Genomic DNA, 25,341 nt, shown 5'->3' on the forward strand with positions numbered 1-25,341 from the left:
GATGCGTGGAAGCAGTGTTTCCCAAGCTTCAGCATTCCCTTCAAATGGCTCATCTGCCTTCTATGTGTTAATGAGCTTGTTCCCTCTTCCCTCGCAACTAACCCCTAGCCCCCATCCAAGCAGAGCCCAAACCACTTTCTCTGTTCCCAAGAGAAAAACATGGATCTCTTCTGCTTGCTCATCTGACTTGGCATTGGGACTCTTCATTGATTACATGGCTGCTGTCCTGAGAGTCTTTACCTTTATGATGGAAGAGTTAGAAATTAGCCCAGTCCCGAAGATTACTTGAGGCCATCAGCCACCACCGAATTTCTAGAGTAAGTTTGCTAAGACCTCCAAGACCACTGTGGTTCTGACAAGGAGAGCAGCTTGATTGTTTTGTTCTTGTTATTTGTTCGGCCTGTGTACCTTCCAAACAGTATCATTCATCCTCCCAACTACCTTGTGGTGTAGATGCTGTTCTTATTTCTATTTCCCATGCAAGGGTACTGAGGCACAGAGGGGCAATTGCCCAAGGTCACACAAACAGCAATGGGCTGAGCTGGCTTTGGATTCAGGCAGCCTGAGTACAGAGACCATGCCTGTAACCATTATGATCAATTTCCTCTTGTCCTAAAGTGTGTTCCTTTTGGTTAAGTTCTGCTCCAGCTGTGAGATTTCTATTCTAGGGTTCATACTGGGTCTCCAAGTAATGCCCGATTGCAAAGTGGGCGGGTGTGGAGGGGGCTGCTGTGTCCCGGGGAGAGGAAATATTTTGATTTTTGAGTGTAAATGGTGCATACAAGTTCTGCAGATTGTCCTCCAGGGGCTGCAAGCTGTGATTTCAGGAAACACTCAAGTGTCCGCTCCGGACAGGATCAGCTCAGGGAGGAGGGGCAGGTGCCCAGCTCCTGCCTGCCAGATTTGGGCAAGCAGCCCAGGACAGAGGTGACTCCCACACCTTCACTTCCCTGATACAGGCCTGGTGTGGAAGCTCTGATTCAGCAGAGGCAAACTCTTTCTCACCATTGCATTTATTTCTGCTTTAAACAATAAGGATATAAAAGAGAATTTGGGAATTAATTAATTGGGAAACCCTCCCAATTAGTGATTTTAACCCTTTTAAAAAAATTGCTTGGATTAAAATAAACTTTTAAGCAAACCTGGAACCAATATGCTGTTGTTTCTCCTGTTTGTATCAATCTTACAGCTGTTGCTTTGCTAGGATTAATTTGCCTCTGAGGGGTTTCAACACTATCCTCCCTGGTGTATTTTCAGAGCCCATAATGTCATGTAATCGGGACCATGTTATTTTTGTCTGAATCTCTGGGAGTGATGTAAGAGGAAAAAGGAAACTAGCTAACTCCCAACCATTTGACCAAAGGTTAAATTAGTCTTGGCCTTTCCCCAGCTGGACAGAATGCTGCTCAAACATTTATTCCATCCAGCCAGGCAGAGTGGAAGCCCTCCTCTCTTCTTTAATTGTTTTCCCTAAGATATCCATCCCCATCATGCCCCCAAATAACATGCCCATCCTTTTGCCCTCCTCCCCATGCCCCACGACCTTCACATTGTTCATTATAGAGCATCAGCACTGGAGAGAAGTGTGTAGAAAAGACTCAGGAGGTAGAAGTAGATCCTGATGTGGGAACTGGAAATATGTTTTTCTTGAGAAAGTCTTCCAGTCAATGAGTGGCTGCTTGGAGGACACACTGCTTGGCTCCTTGCCTTTGTTACCATTGCAGATACCCAACATTGCCAGGATCTCAGAAACACCCTGATACTTCCGATTGTAATTTCTACTTGAAACTGCCAAGAAATGCAAGCCAAAAACTCCACCCAAGCCCAGTAGCGGGTGTCCTTGTAAGACACATAGCCATGTCAACATTTCACCCTATCAGACTTAAACTTGGTCCAAGTATAGGAGGTTTCATTGGGGCTGGGAGTGGATCTTTAAAAATTAGCATATCTCTCCATCGACACTACCTACCTATCTACTTTGTATTTTCTTTTTTTTTTTTTTTTTTTGAGATGGAGTCTCGCTTAGCTGCCCAGGCTGGAGTGCAGTGGCATGGTCTTGGCTCACTGCAACCTCTGCCTCCTGGGTTCAAGCAATTCTCCTGCCTCAGCCACACAAGTAGCTGGGACTACAGGTGCGTGCCACCACACCTGGCTAATTTTTTGTATTTTTAGTCAAGATGGGGTTTCACCGTGTTAGCCAGGATGGTCTTGATCTCCTGACCTTGTGATCCGCCCGTGTCAGCCTCTCAAAGTGCTGGGATTACAGGCGTGAGCCACCTTTCCCGGCCTACTTTGTATTTTAAATAACTTCAGGGCATAAGTTGTGGCTATTGAATGACACACCAGGCCAGTGAAATATTCATGCTTCATTTTTGGCATTTTTTTTCTTTTGTCAGCAGGCAGAAATCCATTCAGTGGCCTGTACGGCAAACTACAGCCTTCTGAAAAAAATGTCTCCTCTCCCAGAAGCAAGGAACACTGTGATACAGTAGAATGGCTGGGACTTTGGAGCTAGAAGACCTATAAATGCAATGGCTAACATTTATAGAGACTTCAAGTCTATGCTAAGCACTTTATATGCATGATTTCTTTCAGCATGTGCAATGATCCCAGGAGGCAGATACTTTTATTGTCCTCATTTTCAGAGAAGGAAATTGACTCTTCAAGTGTCTGGGTAACAGCCTAAGGTCCTAGAAGCAGAGGGAGGAAACCAGTCTGGGTTTATTGGGACAGCAAGTATATGGGCTACTCGACACTGCTTGCCTGAGAGTGTGCTATGAACCCACCTCAGTTCCTTCTTCCCTGAAATGGGAATAATAAAATTTGCCTTTCCTACAGACAAGTTGGAAAGTGAAGCACTGATGTAAAAAACTGTGGACACTGTGAAGCAATATGCAAGTGGTTCTGTTATTCTTATGACTGAGAAATGCTGTACAACAGGGACCCACCTCCTGCCTCCTGAGCTTCTGTTTTTGGCCTCAGCTCTTGCAATTCGTCGGGTAATGGTGATGGTGGCTTACCTAAATGGTAATGATGACATTCCAAGTCTCAATGGATAAAATGTAAAAAGAAGTAGCAGCAAGAGAACAAGGAAAGGATCTAAGAAAACAAGGGCATATGGTGGCAAGGAGAGAGAAGGAGAAACAGGAAGCTGAAATAGCAATCCTTGGGTCAGAATTTTTCCTATTAACACACTAGCCTGATGTCCATTCGGACATCTTTATCCACTCAAATTCATTCTTTCAAATGCATTCTGCAAGTAGCTCTCACATCTGACTTTTCTCTTTCTCCTCTGTTGCTGTCTTGGGTCAGGTGCACATCACCATTCACTTGGGCTTCGTCATAGATGTCTTTGTCTTTGTCTTTGTCTTTGTCTTTGTCAAAGAGGCCTCCAGTCTCATCTTTTTCCAGCTCATCCTCCATCCTGTCAGCAGAAATCTTATTCCCCAAAGACTACCCTACCCCTTGAAGATGAACCTTTAATTTCTGAGCATGAGTAACTACCTTTCATGGCCTGGACCCTGCTAAGATTTAAAACTATAGGTGAATTACTTCTCACATTTCTGTATTCCAGCCACACTGAACCACTGGCCATTCTCCATGCAGGACATTTTCTCTCTCATCACCATGCTTTTCATATTTGGGAGGTGGAGAAGATGTCCTTCCCTTTCTTACCTAGTGAACTCCTATGCATCCCTCAAAGTTCAACTCACAAATCATCCATCCTCATATATTCTGTACTATAAAAGTGTACTGTATTTGAATTTTCCAGTAATCTTATAATTATATATTACCTGTCATTTTCCCTCAGGGTTCTTAGATGTGTGTTAGTCATCTATAAATCTCTAGTATTAGTGTCTAGTGCACAGAAGTCACTTGATGGGGGTTGCTGAAAGAATGAATGAATCTCTAAATTTGGAATTGGGCTGTATACAAGACGGTTCTTCTTTTCTTTGTTCAGTTCACTGGCTGTGTCCTCTTAAAAATTTTCATGCATTTTCCAACAACCACAGAAACCATATTCTTCACCTCATGATGTGATGTGGCTATTTCTGATTCTTCCTGAGTTGAGGAACTGTGTGGCATGTAAAATATCTTAAAGCAAGCAATGTTTTTATTTTTATTTTTTTAGTTGAAGTTTTTATCCAAACAAACACGTTTACTGAACCCTTAAGAACCTTGGAAAAGATTTTGGTTCAGCACAAGGGTTGAGCAAAGTCTCTGCCAGCACATTAATCCAGGGGAATGAACCTCCACAACCCCCTTACTCTGTTCTTCTCATTGGCTTAACAAAAAGAATTGGAACGTTGTTGACGACACCCTATTATCCAAAGCAGCAAGACTTGGAGCTATTCTTTCCATCAAAAAGATACAATATAAATTGTGTGCACAGGCATGTTTCCATTGTTTTTTCATGAAAACCCACTCCAGTTCAGTGGGTTAACCACAGCTATTTCACAGATACACTGTATTAGCTGTAGAGACCGCAAATGTTGTAGACATGTTAATTGTTCCAGTTGACTAATATTCATTTATATATATTCTATTCTGATTTTCCCTGTTACCCAACATATATAATAACTAAAAAATATATTTAACTGTTAGTTTTTTACTAGTCTGATTACAAATGAGGATTAAATTGTATGTGGTTAAAAGTAACAGCAATAACTTCAGCCAAGTTAAAATTAATAATTTCCACAGTCTCTTTTTAGAAATATTTATTAGGCTTAGCTAGAGTTCTAGATGAAACCAGTATATTTTCTGGGAAGTTACTATACCTAAAACAGTTATCTGGTCGGTGGTTCCCAAATACAATCCCAAGGACCAGCGTAGGGCAATCAGCTTACAGATTTTCAAAAGTGCTACCCTCAGACCCCAGCCCAGATATATACCCTGATATAGTGTCTCTGGAAAGAGACTGGAAATCTGCACTTTTGCAAAGCCCCAGGTGGTTCTGATATACAGATGGGTTTGAGGTCCACCTCCTTCTTATCCATCACCTTGCACTGGTATAACTTAGGGTAGCGCATTCGTAATTCCTTAAGTGGCACCTCTGTCCAGGGACCTAAAATGTGTGTGGCAACGCCCTGCCTGCTCGTGTTCTATGGGGAAAGTGACAGGCTAAATGAAAATCTGTCTGCCAATCAGAGAGCCAGAGTTTGGCTTTTGTGGGCACTCAACAGCCTCTTCACATGTAAGTGATTTGTCAGTTTACTCTGGAGTTATTGATTTGTGCAAGAGAAGTGGAATGGCCTAAGTGAAACCACTCCTCATCAGGCTCTGCTCTCACGAATCCTGAAGCTTTCCTCAGATCAGGGTGGGGAGTACCAAGACTTTCAAGCTAGAGTGTCCTCTTCATCTGGTGCAGAGATGGCCCAATGCATCTCAATGGAAGGCCCCTTTCCATAAGGTCAGCAGAAACTGGATACCTCAGCCTCTTCTCTGAGCTGTGGGTTGGAGGCCTGACTGACAGATAAAGTCACTCACAGGGGGAGAAAGCTCCTCAAGGTGAACGTGGTACAGTTACCTTAGGACATCCATTGATGGCTGTACTCTTTTATTTTGAAAGCTGGATCAAGCAGAAATGTATCAAGTTATGGGGAGATGGCCCCTGTCCAAGGCAGCAGGTGACCACTGGACTGCAAATTGCTTCCTTTAATATGAATCATTAAGCATTTTGGACTTCATTGTCATCAGTTATATACTAAATTTTAAGAAATACTTTAAATATTTAAATTCTTTCATCCTCATAAATGGGAAAAATGGTTTTTTTATAATAAAAATTATTATTATACTTTAACTTCTGGGATACATGTGCAGAGCGTGCAGGTTTGTTACATAGGTATACACGTGCCATGGTGGTTTGCTGCACCCATCAACCCGTCATCTACATTAGGTATTTCTCCTAATGCTATCCCTCCCCTATCCCCCAACCTTCCAACAGGCCCTGGTGCGTGATGTTCCCCTCCCTGTGTCCATGTGTCCTCATTGTTCAACTCCCACTTATGAGTGAGAACATGAGGCATTTGGTTTTCTGTTCTTTTGTTAGTTTGCTGAGAATAATGGTTTCCAGCTTCATCCATGTCCCTGCAAAGGACATGAACTCATCCTTTTTATGGCTGCATAGTATTCCATGGTGTATATGTGCCACGTTTTCTTTATCCAGTCTATCATTGATGGGCATTTGGGTTGGTTCCAAGTCTTTGCTGTTGTGAACAGTGCTGCAATAAACACACGTGTGTATGTGTCTTTATAGTAGAATGATTTATAATCCTTTGGGTATATACCCAGTAATGGGATTACTGGATCAAATAGTATTTCTGGTTCTAGATCCTTGAGAAATCACCACACTGTTTTCCACAATGGTTGAACTAATTTATACTCCCACCAACAGTGTAAAAGTGTTCCTATTTCTCTACATCCTCTCTAGCATTTGTTGCTTCCTGACTTTTTAATGATCACCATTCAAACTGGCATGAGATGCTATCTCATTGTGGTTTTGATTTGCATTTCGCTAATGACGGGTGATGATGAGCCTTTTTTCATATGTTTATTGGCAGCAAAAATGTCTCTTTTGAGAACCATCTGCTCATATCCTTCGCCCACTTTTTGATGGGATTTTTTTTTCTTATAAATTGGTTTAAGTTCTTTGTAGATTCTGGATATTAGCCCTTTGTCAGATGGATAGATTGCAAAAATTTTCTCCCATTCTGTAGGTTGCTGGTTTACTCTGATGATAGCTTATTTTGCTGTGCAGAAGTGTTATAGTTTAATTAGATCCCATTTGTCAATTTTGGCTTCTGTTGCCATTGCTTTTGGTGTTTTAGTCATGAAGTCTTTGCCCATGTCTATGTCCTGAACGATATTGCCTAGGTTTTCTTCTAGGGTTTTTGTGGTTTTAGGTCTAACATTTAAGTCTTTAATCCATCTTGAGTGAAGTTTTGCATAAGGTGTAAGGAAGGGGTCCAGTTTCAGTTTTCTGCATATGGCTAGCCAGTTTTCCTAACACCATTTATTAAATAGGGAATCCTTTCCCCATTGCTTGTTTTTGTCAGGTTTGTCAAAGATCAGATGGTTGTAGAAGTGTGGTGTTATTTCTGAGGCCTCTGTTCTGTTCCATTGGTCTATATATCTGTTTTGGTAGCAGTACCATGCCGTTTTGGTTACTGTAGCCTTGTAGTATGGTTTGAAGTCAGGTAGTGTGACGCCTCCAGCTTTGTTCTTCTTGCTTAGGATTGTCTTGGCTATGCGGGCCCTTTTTTGTTCCATATGAAATTTAAAATAGTTTTTTCTAATTCTGTGAAGAAAGTCTTTGGTAGCTTGATGGGGATAGCATTAAATTTATAAATTACTTTGGGCAGTATGGCCATTTTCACAGTATTTATTCTTCATATCTGTGAGCATGGAATGTTTTCCATTGGTTTGTGTCCTCTTATTTCCTTGAGCAGTGATTGGTAGTTCTCCTTGAAGAGGTCTTTCACATCCCTTGTAAGTTGGATTCCTAGGTATTTTTTTTTTTGTAGCAGTTGTGAATGGGAGTTCACTCATGATTTGGCTCTCTGTTTGTCTCTTATTGGTGTATAGGAATGCTTGTGATTTCTGCACATTGATTTTTGTATCCTGAGACTGCTGAAGTTGCTTATCAGCTTAAGGAGGTTTTGGGCTGAAACGATGGCGTTTTCTAAATATGCAATCATGTCATCTGCAAACAGAGACAATTTGACTTCCTCTCTTCCTGTTTGAATATGGTTTATTTATTTCTCTTGCCTGATTGCCCTGGCCAGAACTTCCAATACTATGTTGAATAGGAGTGGTGAGAGAGGGTATCCTTGTCTTGTGCTGGTTTTGAAAGGGAATGCTTCCAGTTTTTGCCCATTCCATGTGATATTGGCTGTGTGTTTGTCATAAATAGCTCTTATTATTTTGAGATACATTCCATTGATACCTAGTTTATTTAGTTTTTTAGCATACATGGGTGTTGAATTCTATAGAAGACCTTTGCTGCATCTGTTGAGATAATCATGTGTTTTTTGTCATTGGTTCTGTTTATGTGATGGATTATGTTTATTGGTTTGCATATGTTGAACCAGCCTTGCATCCCAGGGGTGAAGACGACTTGATGTGGTGGATAAAGCTTTTTGATGTGCTGCTGGATTCGGTTTGCCAGTATTTTATTGAGGATATTCATATCGATGTTCATCAGGGATATTGGCCTGAAATTTTCTTTTTTTGTTGTGTCTATGCCAGGTTTTGGTATCAGGATGATGGTGGCCTCATAAAATGAGTTAGAGGGGATTCTCTCTTTTTCCATTGTTTGGAATAGTTTCAGAAGGAATGGTGCCAGCTCCCCTTTGTACCTCTGGTAAAAAGGTTTTCAAACATCATTCAAACTGAATTTATTATTTCCCTCCAGATAAAGAAAATAATTCAGGTTTGGAAAAAATATCTGAAATCTTCTTTATTTTAGTATTAAGTTAGAGTAGATAGAGAGAGATTCGTATCTCTCCTTTTTAGTTCCTTGATTTCTTGTGATAAAATAAATTGCTCCAAAGAAAAAGACAATAATCAATTAGCTATGTAACTATGTTAGAGTTAACTACATAACTGCCGACAAAACTGCTGCTATTGAGAGATAGCATACTAAGTTAAAAGATTTGCACCCAATGGTGGAAATCATTTCAAAACCTCAACAAATCAAATATTTCACCCTTAACCCAGATATTTCCTATATCTAGAATTGTATAGAGATGAATTTTAGAATCACTGGTTCTTCAAAATGAAAACGAACCTTGGCAAGCCCTTCATCCATTCCTGTGTTTACAGATGAGGCAACAAAGCCGCGAGAGGTTGTGTCTGCTCTCCTGCCATCGAGATGTTGTGTCTGCTCTCCTGCCATCAAGATGTTACCTGTGCTGGCTCTGAAACCTGGGATGGGGATAACACACCCCTCCTGTGACCCTCCATTTTTCAGCCACACATGGTTGAACCTGGAACGAGAGATAAAACCCCTGACCAAAGCAAACAACTGTGCATCTTACACGTGTTTCCTTAATCCTGACGGGGAAAACTGTCACTGTGTATTTTCTGTTTTTAGGGTCTCCAGTTTCTCCTCAATCTCAAAAATTCAGCAGTTTTAAAAGAACCTCTTTCCTGTGCCATGTTCAAGGCTAAGGCAGTGTCCATGTGGCCAGCTCACATTCTACCTTTCCCTTTGGCAGATGTCAAGAACAGTGTTTATGAGGATTCATTCCCTTTATTTGGTCACCACCCTGGGCTCAACTTGCCCATAGGATCACACCAGTTCCTTCTGCCTCTGAGAAGAGCTCACGGTTCTATTGTTTCTCTCTGGGAAGACTCCATCGACTGACTCCCTCACTCCCTTACCCTCTCTGTTCCTTCCTTCCTTCCTTTTGCTCATTTTCCTCCCTTTCTTCTTTTCTTCCCTTCCTCCATCTTTCCCTTCTTTCTTGTAAGTTTCTTTTCTTCCCTTCCTCCATCTCTCCCTTCTTTCTTGTAAGTTACTCCCAGTCTCAAGTGTCTGAAATCTGAGGTGTATGAAATCTTCTCATCCCACATGTTAGTAGCTAGGGGGCTCCCTCACATTCCCCTCCACTTCCCCTCATGCCGGGTACGTTGGTAGCACAGTCTACCATCAACAGGACACCTGGCTAGTTTCTTTGCTGGAGATGTTGTAGCTTTCACTGCTAACTTGGTAAGCATTCTCCTAACAGCGTATTTACTACTTCCTAAAGGAATTGAGATTCCTTCAGTGGCCTCATTAAGAACAATTTTTCTTCTAGGCCATCTATACCTTATTCTTCCCCTTTTTTTCCTAACAATGTGTCTGTGATGGCTGCTCTGATGAACAGACATGATTCTAGTACTGGGGGCCAAGCCATGACAACAATGTGTGGGTTCTCCATCAGCCCCACAAAACATTCATTTCATGAACAAGCATGAATTTTCTTCTTAGTGGCATTCGCTGCTTATGAGGACAAATTTATCCTGGTTATTTCTTAAGGTAGAGATTTAAAAAAATTTTTTTTGTAGCATACAAAAATGTATTCCTGACATCTGCTGGCCTGGCCTCATAAATAAAGAATTTCAAAGTTAGGGGACAGACGTGGAATGTTAGTCCTGTATACTGGTGAGTGTACTTACTGTTGCTACGGACCCTCCAATGCAGTGAAAGGAAGATAGGCCACAAGCACTCTCCCAGCTGCATTTAAGAGATGATAGGTCTGTACCACAATAGCAAAAATGCTCAGATACTGTTGTGAGAATTTGATTATCTGAAGTCTGCCAGGAGGTACTGGGGAGTCTGAAAGTTGGCTGAGCTGGGGAGCCCAGGCTCCACCCATCACCTTCCAAGCAACTTCCTGAGCAGGGCGCTTCTGAGTGGGCTGCACTAGCAAAGCACACAGACCATTTGCATGTCTTTGTTGTGCTGTTTGCATTTTGCACTTCACTACTTGCACCTGTAGCCAAAAGTAGAAGTTTATTAAAATACTCGCCACCCAGAACAGTCCTCCTCCTCAGGTTCCTTTTTCCCACATGACCCTCTTCCCAGGCCAAGGCATTTTTTGGGGGGAAGCTCAAGGAGGAACTTAGTCTTCAAGACATGGGACTTTTCACTCTGAATCTTCTCGTTTGTTTTTGGAGCCCCTTCTTCTCATTTATATCCAGTAGCTTATGCCTGGCTGGGCACTCCTATCAACTCTAACCAACCTCCCTTGATTTGCCTTTGTTGGGTAGAGAGAGTTAAGGGCTTGCCTCTAATTCACACAAACTCGCAGATGGGCATGGGTCTGATGGGAGGGAGTGTGATGAACCACCACATTTATACAGATACTCGCTCAGCATTTGAGAGCTGAGCATTTTAGTTTCCAAAGACCTCTTTCTAGAGGGAACGAGCACTGACTCCCATGGAGAGGAGTATTTTTCTTTAATATTTCTATGTCATCTCCAGCTACTTCTGGACCTATCTACAGATGGGCACCCCGTGAAGGGGGCCCCTCACATAGCTCTCTCTCTGTTTGGATGAGTTTTTGAAACTCTTCTTAAAAGGAAATGTAGCTATATTTATCAAGTTATATTTATTTGCCACCCAAAACTAGTATAAAATTATAAAAGTTGGAAATTATAATCAGTGTCACCATGATGCTTTTCACGTTTAGTATATTTTGAATGAAAACATTTTTACATAGGAAGAGTAACTTTTTTCTGAAACAAACATCAGGATTAATGTTAAGTCAGTAAGGTAAAGTAACTGAAAATAGTTCTATTATGGAATATCTGAGATGTGTGTGGTTACCATACACATATATATACACTCATAAAGCATGTTTGAACCTGCTTATATCCCAGTTCTGCAAAAAACAACAAAAACAATAGTCCAAACTTTTAAAATTCCTTATTTTTTAAATTTTAGAGTTGCTACTTAAAAATTAGTAGAAAGCTAAATCTTCTCTAAAACTTTTGGGCAAACTACTTAAACTCTTTGAGTCTCTGTTTATTTCTCTGCAGCTTGGGAATAATCATGCATCTTGCCTCACCAAGTTTTGGGGACCAAATGAGATAATATGTGAAAATGCTTTGAAATACAAATGTTAGTTGTTAGTGATGTATTTCCTTGGAGCATTAATTGGAAATAAGAGAGTCACCATGACCAGAACTGATTTTCCCTCTGCCCTAAGCAAAATATTCAGGCCATGAGTAAGGCTTTTATTGCAGTTGTGCTTCTCCTAAGGAAGTCTGGTGAGATATGTGTAAGGAAAGAACTGTTAACTTTTTACAGAAATGAAGCCTCATCTGCATGGCTTTTATGCCTTGGAAAGATTGATTTTTTATTACTACAGCATTAAGACTTGGGAACCAGAATCGGGACTTGGAGTCTAAAGCTTACTTTTTCCCTTGGACAAGTCATTGAATCTCTCTGACCTTAGTTTCCTCATCAGTAGAATGACACTGGGTTTAGTGTGAACCTTTGCAACTCCAGTATGGGATGGTTTTTGCTGATCTATGGGAGGAAGGAGGGTAATGACAGTAAAACCTACATTACTGAGGCACTAAGTTGTGTACTTGTATTGACTCCTCACAACAACTCCCCTTGGCTAGTACTACTATTACGTTCACTTTAAGGATGAGGAAACTAAGGTAAAGAGAGGTTAGATGACTTGGGCAAACTCATGCAGTGAATAAGTGGTGGAGCCATGGTATTCACCCAGGGTGTCTGAGTTTAGAGCTGGAAGTTTTAACCACATCCCATGTTAAGATAATTATAATATACACTTTATCACTTAACTTACCCATTTAAACTAATCTGTGAATACATTCTTATAAGAAATTGAAGTTTTCTGGGTAAAGCTAATATGATACCTATTTGGTATTAATCCTTCCAAGTCTTTCTCTATATAGTTACAATAACATATGAACATCATAAACGTATCTCGTATGTTTGTGGCATTTTTTTAAAAGTTTTATTTTTGGTTCAGGAGTACATGTGATGGTTTGTTACAGAGGTGAATGCATGTCATGGGGGGGTTGTTGCACAGATTATTTCATCACCCAGGTATTAAGCCCGGTACCCAATAGTTATCTCTTCTCCTTCTCTCCCTCCTCCCAGCCTCCACCCTCTAGTGGACTCCAGTGTCTGTTGTTTCCTTCTTTGTGTTTGTAAGTTCTCATCATTTAACTCCCACTTATAAGTGAGAACATTTGGCATTTGATTTTCTGTTCCTGTGCTAGTTTGCTGAGGATAATAACCTCGAGCTCCATCCATGTTCCCACAAAAGACATTATCGCATTCTTTTTTGTGCCTGTATAGCATTCCATGGTGTTTCTTTACCTAACCTGTCATTGATGGGCATTTGATTCCATGTCTTTGCTCTTGTGAATAGCACTGCAGTGAACATTCACATGCATGTGTCTTTATGGTAGAATAAGTTATATTTTTCTGAGTATAAACCCAGTAATAGGCAGCATTGAATGGTTTTAACTATTTGAGGAATTTAACATGGTTTTAACTCTTTGAGCATTTAACTCAGGGTTGAATGCTTTTAACTGTTTGAGGAATCGCCACATGGCTTTTCACAATGCTCGAACTACTTTACATTCCCACCAACAGTGTGTAAGTGTTCCTTTTCTCTGCAACCTTGCTAGCATCTGTTATTTTTTGACTTTTTAATAATAGTCATTCTGACTGGCGTGAAATGGTATTTTATTGTGGTATCTCCAGAACAAAGCTGGAGGCATCACATTACCTGACTTAACACTATAATTGATTTGCATTTCTCTAATGATCTAATTTTTGCTTTTGTTGTGATTGCTTTTGGTGTCTTTGTCATGAAATCTTTGCCCATTCCTGTGTCCAAGATGGTATTGCCTAGGTTGTCGCCAGGGTTTTTATAGTTTTGGGTTTTATATTTAAGTCTTTAATCTGTCTTGAGTTGATTTTTATATATGGTATAAGGAAGCTTCAATCTTCTGCATACGGCTAGCCAGTTATCCCAGCACCATTTATTGAATAGGGAGTCTTTTCTCCATTTCTTGTTTTTGTCAGCTTTGTCAAAGATCAGATGGTTGTAGGTGTGTGGCCTTATTTTTGGGCTCTCTATTCTATTCCATTGGTCTTTTTGCCTGTTTTTTTTTTTTTTTTTACCAGTACCATGCTGTTTTGGTTACTGTAGCCCTGTATTATAGTTTTAAGTTGGGTAATGTGATGCCTCCATCTTTGTTCTTTTTGCCTAGGATTGCCTTGGCTATTTGGGCTCTTTTTTGGTTCCATATAAATTTTAAAATAGCTTTTTCTAGTTCTGTGAAGAATGTCAATTGTAGTTTGACAGGAATAACATTGAATTTATGGATTGCTTTGGGCAGTATGGCCATTTTAATAATATTGATTCTTCCTATCCATAAGCATGGGATGTTTTCCATTTGTTTGTGTCTTCTCTGATTTCTTTGAGCAATGTTCTGTAATTCTTATTGTAGAGATCTTTCACATCCATGGTTAGTTGTATTCCTAGGTATTTTATTATTTTTTGTGGCAATTGTGAATGGGATTGCCTTCCTGATTTGGCTCTTATCTTGGCTGTTATTGGTTTATAGGAATGTTAGTGATTTTTGTACACTGATTTTGTATCCCAAAACTTTGCTAAAGTTGTTTATCAGCTAAAGGAGCTTTTTTGTCAGCCAAAACTGTTTATCAGCCAAAGGCCAAGACTATGGGGTTTTCTAGGTATAGAATCATGTCTTCTGTATACAGGGATAGTTTGATTTCCTCTCTTCCTATTTGGATACCTTTATTTCTTTCTCTTGCCTGATTGCTCTGGCTAGGACTTCCAATACGATGTTGAATAGGAGTGGATTGAGAGAGGGCATCCTTTTCTTGTGCCAGTGTTCAAGGGGAATGCTTCCAGCTTTTGCCCATTCAGTATGATAATGGCTGTGAGTTTGTCATAGATGGTTCTTAATATTTTGACATATGTTCCTTCAATGTCTAGTTTATTGAGAGTTTTTAATACAAGTGGGCATTGAATTTTATCAAAAGCCTTTTCAGCATCTATTGAGATAATCATGTGGTTTTTGTCTTTAGTTCTGTTTATGTGATGAATTACATTTATTGATTTGCGTATGTTAAAACAATCTTGCATGCCAGGGATGAAGCCTACTTGATTATGGTTGCTTAGCTTTTTTATGTGCTGCTGGATTTGGGTTGTAAGTATTTTGTTGAGGATTTTTATATAGATGTTCCTCAAGGGTATTGGCCTGAAGTTTCCTTTGTTTGTTTGTTTTTGTTTTGTCTTTGCCGAGTTTTGGTATCAGGATGATGCTGGTCTCATGGAATGAGTTATGGAAGAGTCCCTCCTCCTCAGCTTTTTGGAATAGTTTCAGTAGGAATGACACCAGCTCTTCTTTGAAACTCTGGTAGAATTCATCTCTGAATCCATCATGTCCTGGGCTTTTTTTGGTTGGTAGGCTACCAACGAAAGTGAATCTTACTGATTCACTTTGAGAGCTCATTATTGGCCTATTCAGGGAATCAGTTTCTTCCTGGTTCTCGTTCAGTCTTGGGAGGGCATATGTGTCAAGGAATTTGTCCATCTCTTCTAGGTTTTCTAGTTTGTGCACAGAAGTGGTGATAATAGTTTCTGATAGTTATTTTTATTTCTGTGGGGTCAGTGGTACCATTTCCTTCATCATTTCTAATTGGGTTTATTTTGCTCTCTCTTTTCTGCTTTATTAATCTAGCTAGCAGTCTGTATTCATCTGTTCTCACACTGCTATAAAGAAATACCAGAGACTGGGTAATTTATTTAAAAAAGAGGTTTCATTGGCTCATGGTTGTGCAGGCTGCATAGGAAGCATTGTTGGAGAGGATTCAGGCAACTTACAATCATGACAGATGTTAAAGGAGCAGCAGGCACGTTTTACATGGCCAGAGCAGGAGGAAGGGAGTGAAGGGGGAGGTGCAATACACTTTTAAACAACCAGATCTTGTGAGAACTCAACTCAGTATCATGAAAACAACAAGGGGGAAATCTGACCTCATGATCCAGTAACCTCCCACCAGACTGTTCCTCCAACACTGGGGATTACAATTCTATGTGAGATTTGAGCAGAGACATAAATCCAAACGATATCATGGTGATCTATCTTATTAATTTTTTCAAAAAACCAACTCTCAGATTCATTGGTCACTTGAATTTGTGTGTGTGCTTCTTGATTTCCTTCAATTCAACTCTGGTTTTGGTTATTTCTTGTCTTCTGCTAGCTTTGGGGTTGATTGCTCTTGCTTCTCAAATTCTTTCAGTTATAATGTTAAGTTGTTAATTTGTGATCTTTCTAACTTTTTGATGTGGGCATTTAGTGTGATGAATTTCCCTCTTAACACTGACTTAGTAGTTTCCCAAAGATTCTGATATATTATATCTTTGTTCTCATTAGTTTCAAAGAACTTCTAGATTTCTGTCTGAATTTCATTGTTTATCCAAAAGTCATTCAAGAACATGTTGTTTAATTTCCATGTAATTGCATGATTTTGAGTGATTTTTCTGTCTTGACTTCATTTTTTTATTGCACCACGGTCCAGGAGTATGTTTGGTATAATTTCAGGTTTTTTGTGTTTGCTGAGGGTTGTTTCATGTCTAACTATGTGGTCAATTTTAGAGTATGTGCCATGTGGCAATGAGAAGAATGTATACTCTGTTATTTTTGGGTGGAGAGTTCTGCAGATATCTATCGGATCCATTTGGTCCAATGTTGAGTTCAGGTATTGAATATCTTTGTTAATTTTATGCCTTGATGATCTGTCTAATGATCTCCTGAATGATCTGTCACTTATCTGTCGGAGAAGTGTTGAAGTCTCCCACTATTATTCTGTGAAAGTCTATGTCTCTTTGTAGGTCTCTAAGAACTTGATTTATATAAATCTGGGTGTTCCTGTGTTAGGTGCCTGTATATTTAGGATAGTTGGGTCACCTTGTTGAATCTTCACTGTTATGTAATGCCCTTCTTTGTCTTTTTTGATCTTTTTGGTTTAAAGTCAGTTTTGTCTGCAATTAGGATTGCAACCCATGCTTTTTTTGTTTTCCATTTCCTTAGCAGATTTTCTTCTATCCTTTATTTTGAGCCTGTGGGTGTCATTACACGTAAGATGGATTTCTTGAAGACAGCGTACCATCAGGTCCTGCTTTTTTATCCAGTTTGCCACTCTGTGCCTTTTAGGTGAGGCATTTAGCCTGTTTATATTCAAGGTTAATATTAGTATGTGTGGGTTTGGCCCTGTCATTGTGTTGTTAGTTGGTTATTCTGCTGGCTTTTTGTGTGGTTGCTTTATAGTGTCACTGGTCTGTGTATTTAAGTGTGTTTTTGTATTAGCTGGCAGCAGTCTTTCCTTTCTGTATTTTGTGCCCCTTTCAATATCTTTTGTAAGTCAGGTCTGGTGGTAATAAACTCCCTCAACATTTACTTATCTGAAAGGATCTTATTTCTCCTTTGCTTAGGAAGCTTAGTTTGGCTGGATATGAAATTCTTAGCTGAAGATTGTTTTCTTTAAGAATGTTGAATACAGGCCCCTAATCTCTTCTGACTTTGTAGAGTTTCTGCTTAGATGTCCACTGTTAGCCTGATAGGGTTCCCTTTGTAGGTGACCTGCCCTTTCTCTCTAGCTGCCTTTTACATTCTTTCTTTCGTTTTGACTTTGGAAAATCTGATGATTATGTGTCTTCTTAATCATGGGGATGATTGAGGTTGGTCTTCTTGTGTAGATGGTCTTCTTGTGAAGAATCTTGTGTAGAATCTCGCAGGGGTTCTCTGTATTTCCTGAATTTTTGGCCTCTGTCACAAGGTTAGGGAAGTTTTCATGAACAATATTCTGAAATGTGTTTTCTGAATAGTTTGCTTTCTCCCCCTCCCTTTCAGTAATGCCAATGATTTATAGATTTGACCTCTTTACATAATCCCATACTTCTCATAGGTTTTGTTCATTTTTTATTCTTTTTTCTTTAGTTTTGTCTGAATGTCTTATTTCAGAGAGCCAGTCTTCAAGTTCTGAGATTGTTTCCTCAGCTTGGTTTATTCTGTTGTTAATACTTGTGACTGCGTTGTGAAATTATTATATTGTGTTATTCAGCTCTGTCAGATCTGTTAGGTTCTTTTTTATACCGTCTATTTCATCTTTCAGCTCCTATATTGTTTTAATGTGGTTCTTAGTTTCCTTGGGTTGGTGGCCTGCCCCTCCCTCTGGGGGCTCCATCCTAGGGAGCTATGAACCTGTTGCTGGCCTGAACATACCTATAGGAGGTGGCTGGAGATCTGGTTGGAAGGTCTTGCCCAGTGAGGAGGAATGGTATTGGGGACCTGCTTATAAAAGCAGTCTGGCCATGTTTTCGTAGAGCAGCTGTGCTGTGCTGGTAGCCTGCTTCCGCCCTCAGTTGGCTTGGACTCTCCAAAGCCTGAAGGCTGGAAGGCTAAGTCGCCCAAACAGCAAAGGTGGTGGTCCACCTCTCCCCCTGAGAGCTCTGTCTCAGGGAGGTACAACACTGCTACCAGTGGCAGGCTAGAATTCCAAGCCCATGGGTCTTACGCTGTGAGGTGCTGTGGAAGTGAGGCCTGCAGACTATTGCTGCTCAGCCCCCTGGATTCAGCCCCTTTCCTAGGGATATGTGCCAGGGTCTAACCTCCCACTTTGCCAGAGATGAAGCTAGCTACTTTTGCTGGGAAGCCTGGAAAGCTCAGGTATCTAAGGCTCCTGGGTCTCTGTGTGTGCCTGGGTGGATGCTCTCCCAAGACTCCACGTAGCTGTGTGTGTCAGACTGAAGGCCCTGGTGGAGTGGGTTCACGAGGAGAATCTCCTGACCTGAGGGTTGCAAAGATCCATGTGAAATCAAGAGTTCCCCGGATCACACATTAACTTACTGCTTCCCTGGGCAGGGAAAATTCCCCTGGCTCTGTGTTGCTCTTGGGTGGGCCGTCATCCTGCCTTGCTTTTGTCCATTCTCCATGGGTTGGGTTTTTTCCTTGATTAGTCCCACTGTGTGCACCTGGATGTTTCAGTTGAAGATGCTGTACTTACTCTCCCCTTTTGTTCCTCTTCCTGAGAGCTGTGCACACTAGCTGCTTCTAGTCAGCCATGTTGGCCACCCCCTGTTTCTATGCATTTTTAACCTACATGGTATCATGCTTTATATATTTTTCTGCAACAGGCCTTCTTCACTTAACAGTTACGTTTGAAACTAATCGTTCTCTCTCTTCCTGGTACATGGAAAAGAGTCAATAAATGCAGTTTATTCTATGGTAGAGCTTTATGAAAGTATATTTAAAAAGTATTAATGGCATCTCACGATTGTGAATCTGCCCTGCTCTGATTACTAGTAAGGATAAGAAACTTTTATCATGTTAACTGGCTGCTTATATTCATTTTTCTTTGAATTACCTATTCATATTATTTGCCCAATTTTCTTTTGGCTTGTCTTTTTCTTCTTAATTTCTAGAAGTTCTTTATACACTCTGGATCCTGATAATTTGTTTGTTAATGCATTGCATATATTTTCTCATATCTGTTGTGAGCATACTTTTAAAAATACCACTTATGAACTGAATACCATGTTCTAGGTGTTGAAATACATTGTCAACATAGCACTATTACTCTCCCTCTCAGTTTTATAGCAGAGGAAAATGAGTTGCAAAAGATAAGCACCTTATCCCAAGTCCCACATAAATGGCAGAGCCATAATCTGAAGCCTGCTTGTCTGACTTCAGACCCAGTCTTACTACCACTCTTGACCTTTATCCGGGCTAATGGTCCCACTTGACCAAATGCAAGGATTATGTTTTCAACCTCAGATCATTTTTTAATAGATTAAGAATATAAACTCTTTAATTCAACCAGTAAGTTCTCATCTAATTTCCATCAATGCCATTTGCCGTGGCAATAGGGAAGCAAGCCCAGTCAGTACAAATGAAGCCACAAGCCACTTGGAGACACGAGCCAAGTCTTGTTCACAGTACTGTATCACAGCCAGGCACATGGAGGTGCTAGGAATTGATGAAATGAAAGGTCCTGTCTCTAGCAGCCAGAGTTCTACTTGCCTGATGTCAGTGGCTGTGGAAGGATCTGTTTTCTTCAGGGTCCTTGGGTATATCTTTCCACCACTATACTTCCCCCACCCTGATCCTGGGTTCACAGCTGTGTGGCTAGATCCTGTAAACCTACCCTACCTTGTAATGGGTTCCCTCTTCGTCACCATTACTACTCCTTGTGGATTCCAGCAGAGCAGCTTTCAGTCCACTGGCCAGCTTGCTACACTAGAGAAGCCACGTTAGAAATCAGTCTTAAGATCATAGAGCAAATAAGTAAATCCTGGTATTGAATTATCTTCAAGAGCCTATCTTCCAGATTATGCCTCAGCCACCTCCTTGTAGATTCCATTCAGAAGTTCAGAGGAGAGCAGTACAGTCATCATTTCCATTTGTTTTCAGAAAAGACTCCTAGTCCCCTTCCTTCCCTTTCTGAATCAGTCTTCAAGGCCCTACAATACCTCACTGCTTTTCTTATCCACACTCATGGATCTACCTTGGTTGATGGATAGATATCTTCCCCTTGAAGTTGATTCCATGTACTTTCTGTTGTCTTTTGTTACTTCTGTCTACATTGTTTTCTAGAAGCTACCATCATAGAGGGAGTCAGTACAGGGTTAAGTAAGATTCTGAGCTTTGAACATGCTTCTGAATCACCTAGCTGTGTGCCACTGAGCAAATAAAAAGTTCCTGATACATTGTAGGCTACATAATAAATAATCTCTCATTTTCTGACTGCTTCCCTCCATCCATCCTTCTAATGTACTTTTTTAGAAGCAGAGAGGTATTAACAAACTTAAATATCAGAGTTTCTATAAAAGTTCCTCTAAAACTCCCCCTAGCTCCTTCTCCCCATCAAAATGTATCACTTTCTTCCTCTGCCTTCCCACTGCAGGTTTTCTTCTTCCTATACTTATATGATATAATAGTGATACTATATTATAGATGATATTATAGTGATTTATTTGTTTCTGTCTCCCACATAGGCTGGGAGCTCCCAAGGACCAGTACTTCCTGTTCACTAGTTAGTCTCGGAATGTAGTGCAATGCCCAACACTGAGCATGGGACAATTCATCCTTGCTGAAAGTATGAATGAAGGAATGACGAAAGGGATCTAGGGAAGTGTGGATGTAGACACCAGTGAGCAGAGTGGGAATAATTCCTAATGGGTAAACTGGAGTTGAAAGAGGAAGGAGTGGATAGTGAGGATTGGTTCGGTGGGGGCTGGAGACTAGGGGCTTCATCATCTCTACTGATGCCCTACCCCAAGGTCTGGAAGAAGATTAGATTCTAGTTTCTGTACTGCCACTTCTGATAGTCTCTCAAATCTCAGCTGCCATCAGCAAAACAGGGATTAATCATATCTTTCACCCAGGGCAGTCGTGGGCTTTCAGTGGAACCATGTAACATAAAGACATTTCACAAATGCAAAGGATGTTGAGAAGAGGAAGCTAATTCTGAAGCTTAAATTGCTTGTTCAAGGGCGTGGAGTCAGCACACAGCTGGGATCAGAACCCAGGTGCCTGGACTCCTAGTCAAGAGCCCTCCCACCACATCGAGCTACCCCTCTGGGAGCGCTAGAGTGAAGAACATTGAATTTTAAGAAATGCAAAGGAATTCTTCATATGGTTGCACACAAAGCCCGCACTCATGTCCAGCTCCAGGGCAAGCCAACTGGATGCTAAGAAACAGGAAACAACCAAGCTATGAAGAAAACTGATCCAAGTGTTGAAAAGATAATTTGTCCAAAACCAGACCCCTGGTGAAGCTTCATTGTGTTATTTATTAGCTAAGGGTTAGGAGTATGTGGAAATGAAGGGTTGCTGGGACCATTAATAGAAGATCTTCATGGCCATTACTGACTCAAATGTCAGGAATGAAGGGCCTTTACTCTCTAGAATCCCCAGCTCCTTTTATGGGGCAGTCTTTCAGGTATGAAATCAGTCAACTTTGGAAAACTGTCTTTTTGTTTGAATTTTTGATGCTGCAAAGGACAGAGGGAGTAAGGAAAGAGGCAATACACAGGGCAAGGCTTGCATCTTCCCAGAGGGGCCAGCAGAGAGGCACATTTATCTTGACAGGCTCCCCTTCTGAGGCAGCACCCTGGGGGTCCCCAGAGCCATTCATCCAGCAACCGCAAGCCTCTGCGAGCAGGCTCTGGGCTTGGCAGAAGCCCTTCCTGGCATGGTTCCCTGCCAGAAAAAGAATTCTGCTTTCCCCCTGCAGGAGGAGAGAGGGTCTGGAGGTGAATGGAGCCACAGCTCTCCAGTCCCAGAATGGCACAGGTCTTCAGCAAGATGACAACAGGTAACATAAGCTAGGCCTGTAGGACATGCCAAGCACAGAACTAAGAGCACTGCATACATGATGTGCTGTCATTTCCCAAAACCCAAAGCCTCAGCTCTCCATCTCTGAGATGAGGAGACCCTAGAGGGCCTCCCAATGCCTGTCTTGAGACCAGCTGTAGCACAAGCACTGGTGCTTTATGTTAAACATGTATGTGATGTATTTGGAAAGATACCAAGAAACAGATAATCATATTTGTTTCTGAGGACTGAGACACAAGGATAAGGCATTGGAAGGAAATCTTCCCATATATATGTACTTTTATTTACTTATTTATTTTAGAATTTTTAACCTAATGCATGCAGTTAGCAATTTTAAAATAACTAATTTACATTAAAAATAAGACGAACAACAAATAAAGATTTCTGGGCCTACTGCAGTCCATTTGAATCAGAATATTCAGAGAAGAAATGGGGCAGCCATTTTAAATCAGTTCTCCAAAGTGATTCTGATGCCAGGTTCAAGAACCACTACCCTGAAGGACAACTATTCCCTCCCTGCTCAAGACCCCTGTATTTTACAGATAAGAAAACTGAGCTGTGAGAGGAGCACTGACTAAGCCAAGTCATATAGTTGCTGAGAAACAGAATAGCAAGTAAAATTCAGGTATTCAATGCCAGATTTCCAAACTATGAAAACCCTCACTCTAACCTCACTGCAGCCCCGAGCATCCTTTTATTTCCATCCTACTTCTTGCCCCAGGTCCTCTGCCTTTCAAACCCTGCTTTCTTCAAGCTAATCTGGTAAATGGAGTGATGATGTGTTTAGTGGGTACTAATGGGCTAATGTACTCTATTAAAAGACACCTCATGAAGCTTTCTGGAGCCATGTGCAATTAGCAACTCTGTTTTACTTCTGTAAAGTAATACAGGTGGTTCAGTAGGATAGCAGTTTTCCCAAAATTCTACCCCAGGAGGCAGAGGAGAAAAGGCACTGGACTTAAGTCTCAAGACCTGGATTTAAAGGTTTATCCTGTGGAAGTCATTTTGGCTCATTTTTTACATCTGTAAAGTGAGGATATTAGACTGAATAATCTGAAAGGTCCCCAGGTATGGTTTGAATGTGTCCCTCAAAGTTCATGTGTTGAAAATGGAATCCCCAAAGCAACAGTGTTGAGAAGTGAGATCTTTAAGAGGCAATTAAGTCTTGAGGGCTCTGCCCTCATGAATGCATTAATGTTATCATGGGAGTGGGTTTGTTTTAAAAGCAAGTTTAGCCCTCTCTTGCTGGCTTGCTCTTGGCCTCTCTTGCCCTTCTGCCTTCTGCCATGAGATGATGTGGCATGAAAGCCCTCACCAGATGCCATTGCCATGCCCTTGGACTTCCCAGCCTTGAGAATAGTAAGCCAAATAAACTTCTATTGTTTGTAATTCACCAGTCTTTGGTATTCTGTTTATAGCAACACAAAATGGACTAAGACAAACCTCAAAGGCCCCTTTTACCTCTCAAAATTCTATATATAATCCCTACCTAAATATTTCTTTTCTGTTTGAATCTATATTTTAAATGATAGGAAGATAGAATTGTCTTTTTGGAAAACAGTTCCTGGTAACACTGAAAATTCTGTAGCTCTGAGCACCGGAAATATGGTTTTAGCTATTTCAGAATTGGGTGGGGAAAGGAAAGAACCATTCAGGGCAGTTTCAGTTTTGATCAGAAGAAAGAACAGTAGCAGTGACCAAACATAAGTTAAAGAAGAGAAAATAGCCTGTTAGAATTGGAGAGAACCCAGCATGGAAAGCTGTATTTTAGCACGAACATGCCTGATCCCTCATGATTTCTGTTCCTGTAGGGGGAGGAAAGCAAGATGTGTGTCGAAGAAAGGGACGGTCAATAAGAGATTCTCTATTTTTCATTTCCTTGCAGTCCCTACTATACAGACTGGGACAAGGAGCCTTGATTTAAGGTTTCTCTCCTACTAAAATGCATGAGAGACATATTACTTTAAGTCTTATCAGCCATATACCCTGAGTATATATGAATTTTTCAAATCTTTTTATGAGCAGGTTTAAAACATTTAAGGTGGTACAATATACATACCATTTACCATTTTAACAGTTTTTCAGTGCACAGTTCTGTGGCACTTAGCACATTCACACTGCTGTGACCGTCATCTGTCTCCAGAACTTTTTCATCTTCCCCATGTGAAACTCCATATTCATTAATAACACTAACATTTATTCCCTCTCCCACTCGCCCCTGGCTGCTGCCATTCTATTTCCTGTCTCTATGAATTTGACTACTCTAGGCACCTCATACAAGTGGCATCTTATATAAACGGAGCCTCATATATATAAGTGAAATTATATAATATTTGTCTTTTTGTGACAGCCTTGTTTCACGTAGCATGTCTTAAAAGTTCTTTCTTGTTGTCGCATGTGACAGGATTTCCTTCATTTTTAAGGCTGAAAAAATTTGTATGTTAATATGTTACATAGTATAATATATACATAATATACAATTGTGTATATATACATATATAAAAACAATTGTGTGTGTGGGGTGTGTGTGTGGGGGATATGTGTGTGTGGTGTGTGTGCGTGTGTGATGTGTGGGGTGTGTGGTTGTGTGTTGGTGTGTTTGTGTGGGGTGTGTGGGTGTGTGTGTGGGATATGTGTTGTGTGTGTTGTGTGTGTGGGGGGATATGTGTGTGTGGTGTGTGTGCACATGTGGGGTGTGTGTGTGTGTGTGTCTGGTGTGTGTAGCTCTGAGCACCAAAAGCATGGTTTTAGCCATGTCAGCATTAGGTGGGTGGCCAAGGGGACCATTCAGAGAAATTTGTTTTGATCAGAAGAAAGAATAAGCTTGAGATTCATTAAAAGAAAATGAATATACAAGAAATTATGCATATATGCAATTATACATATATATGCATACCATATTTTGTTTACTCATTCATTGATGGACACTTTTGGCTATCATGAACATGAGTGTACAAATACCTGTTCAAGTCCCAGCTATGAGCAGGTTTAGACAGGGATGAGAGGACCATATCTGGCAGGTTGGGGCACTGGGGACAAACTTGCCTCCTTCATGGTTGTACACAGCCTTCTCATGGAGCTAGGCCCCTGTGCTCATCACTTGAGATCATCTCACCCCTGATCCACTGTGAGTTGAGCCCCACATACCGGTGAGCCTTCCCTGGCAGGCAGCTGTGGCCAACACCCCGCAGGCTTTCCTTTCCTCTCAGGAGGGCTGGGACCACACAATTTGGTGGCTCTGTGGAACACTTTTTCCTCACAAGCATTGTGTCTTCCTGCCTCCTCAGCGGAAGACCTGGATGGATGACTCAAACCCACGTAAATAAGCACATCTCCCAAAGTGTCGATGACCTTCAAAATAGGAAAGAATTGAATTGGAGGGTATGGGAACCTCTCTCCTGGAGTAGGGCTTTAAAGGTTACCAAAACATTTCTG

The 25,341-nt window shown here is 40.9% G+C and overlaps 1 protein-coding gene across 2 annotated transcripts in view; it reads right to left on the reverse strand.

Annotated features, from left to right (window-relative positions):
- Positions 1 to 8,048: 8,048 nt before the first annotated feature.
- The window catches only part of ALDH1A2 (aldehyde dehydrogenase 1 family member A2), a 180,435-nt gene continuing 163,142 nt past the window's right edge, over positions 8,049 to 25,341 (reverse strand). The window contains exon 14 of one of the 2 annotated variants that reach the window (XR_008621184.3): positions 8,049 to 8,987. The gene's annotated coding sequence lies outside the window, so the exon portion shown is untranslated. Of the gene's footprint in view, positions 8,988 to 24,792; positions 25,258 to 25,341 lie in introns of those variants that run through there. The other variant, XR_008621183.3, reaches the window with a different exon arrangement.

This window comes from Pan paniscus, chromosome 16, assembly GCF_029289425.2.
Source record: "Pan paniscus chromosome 16, NHGRI_mPanPan1-v2.0_pri, whole genome shotgun sequence".
Taxonomy (NCBI): domain Eukaryota; kingdom Metazoa; phylum Chordata; class Mammalia; order Primates; family Hominidae; genus Pan; species Pan paniscus.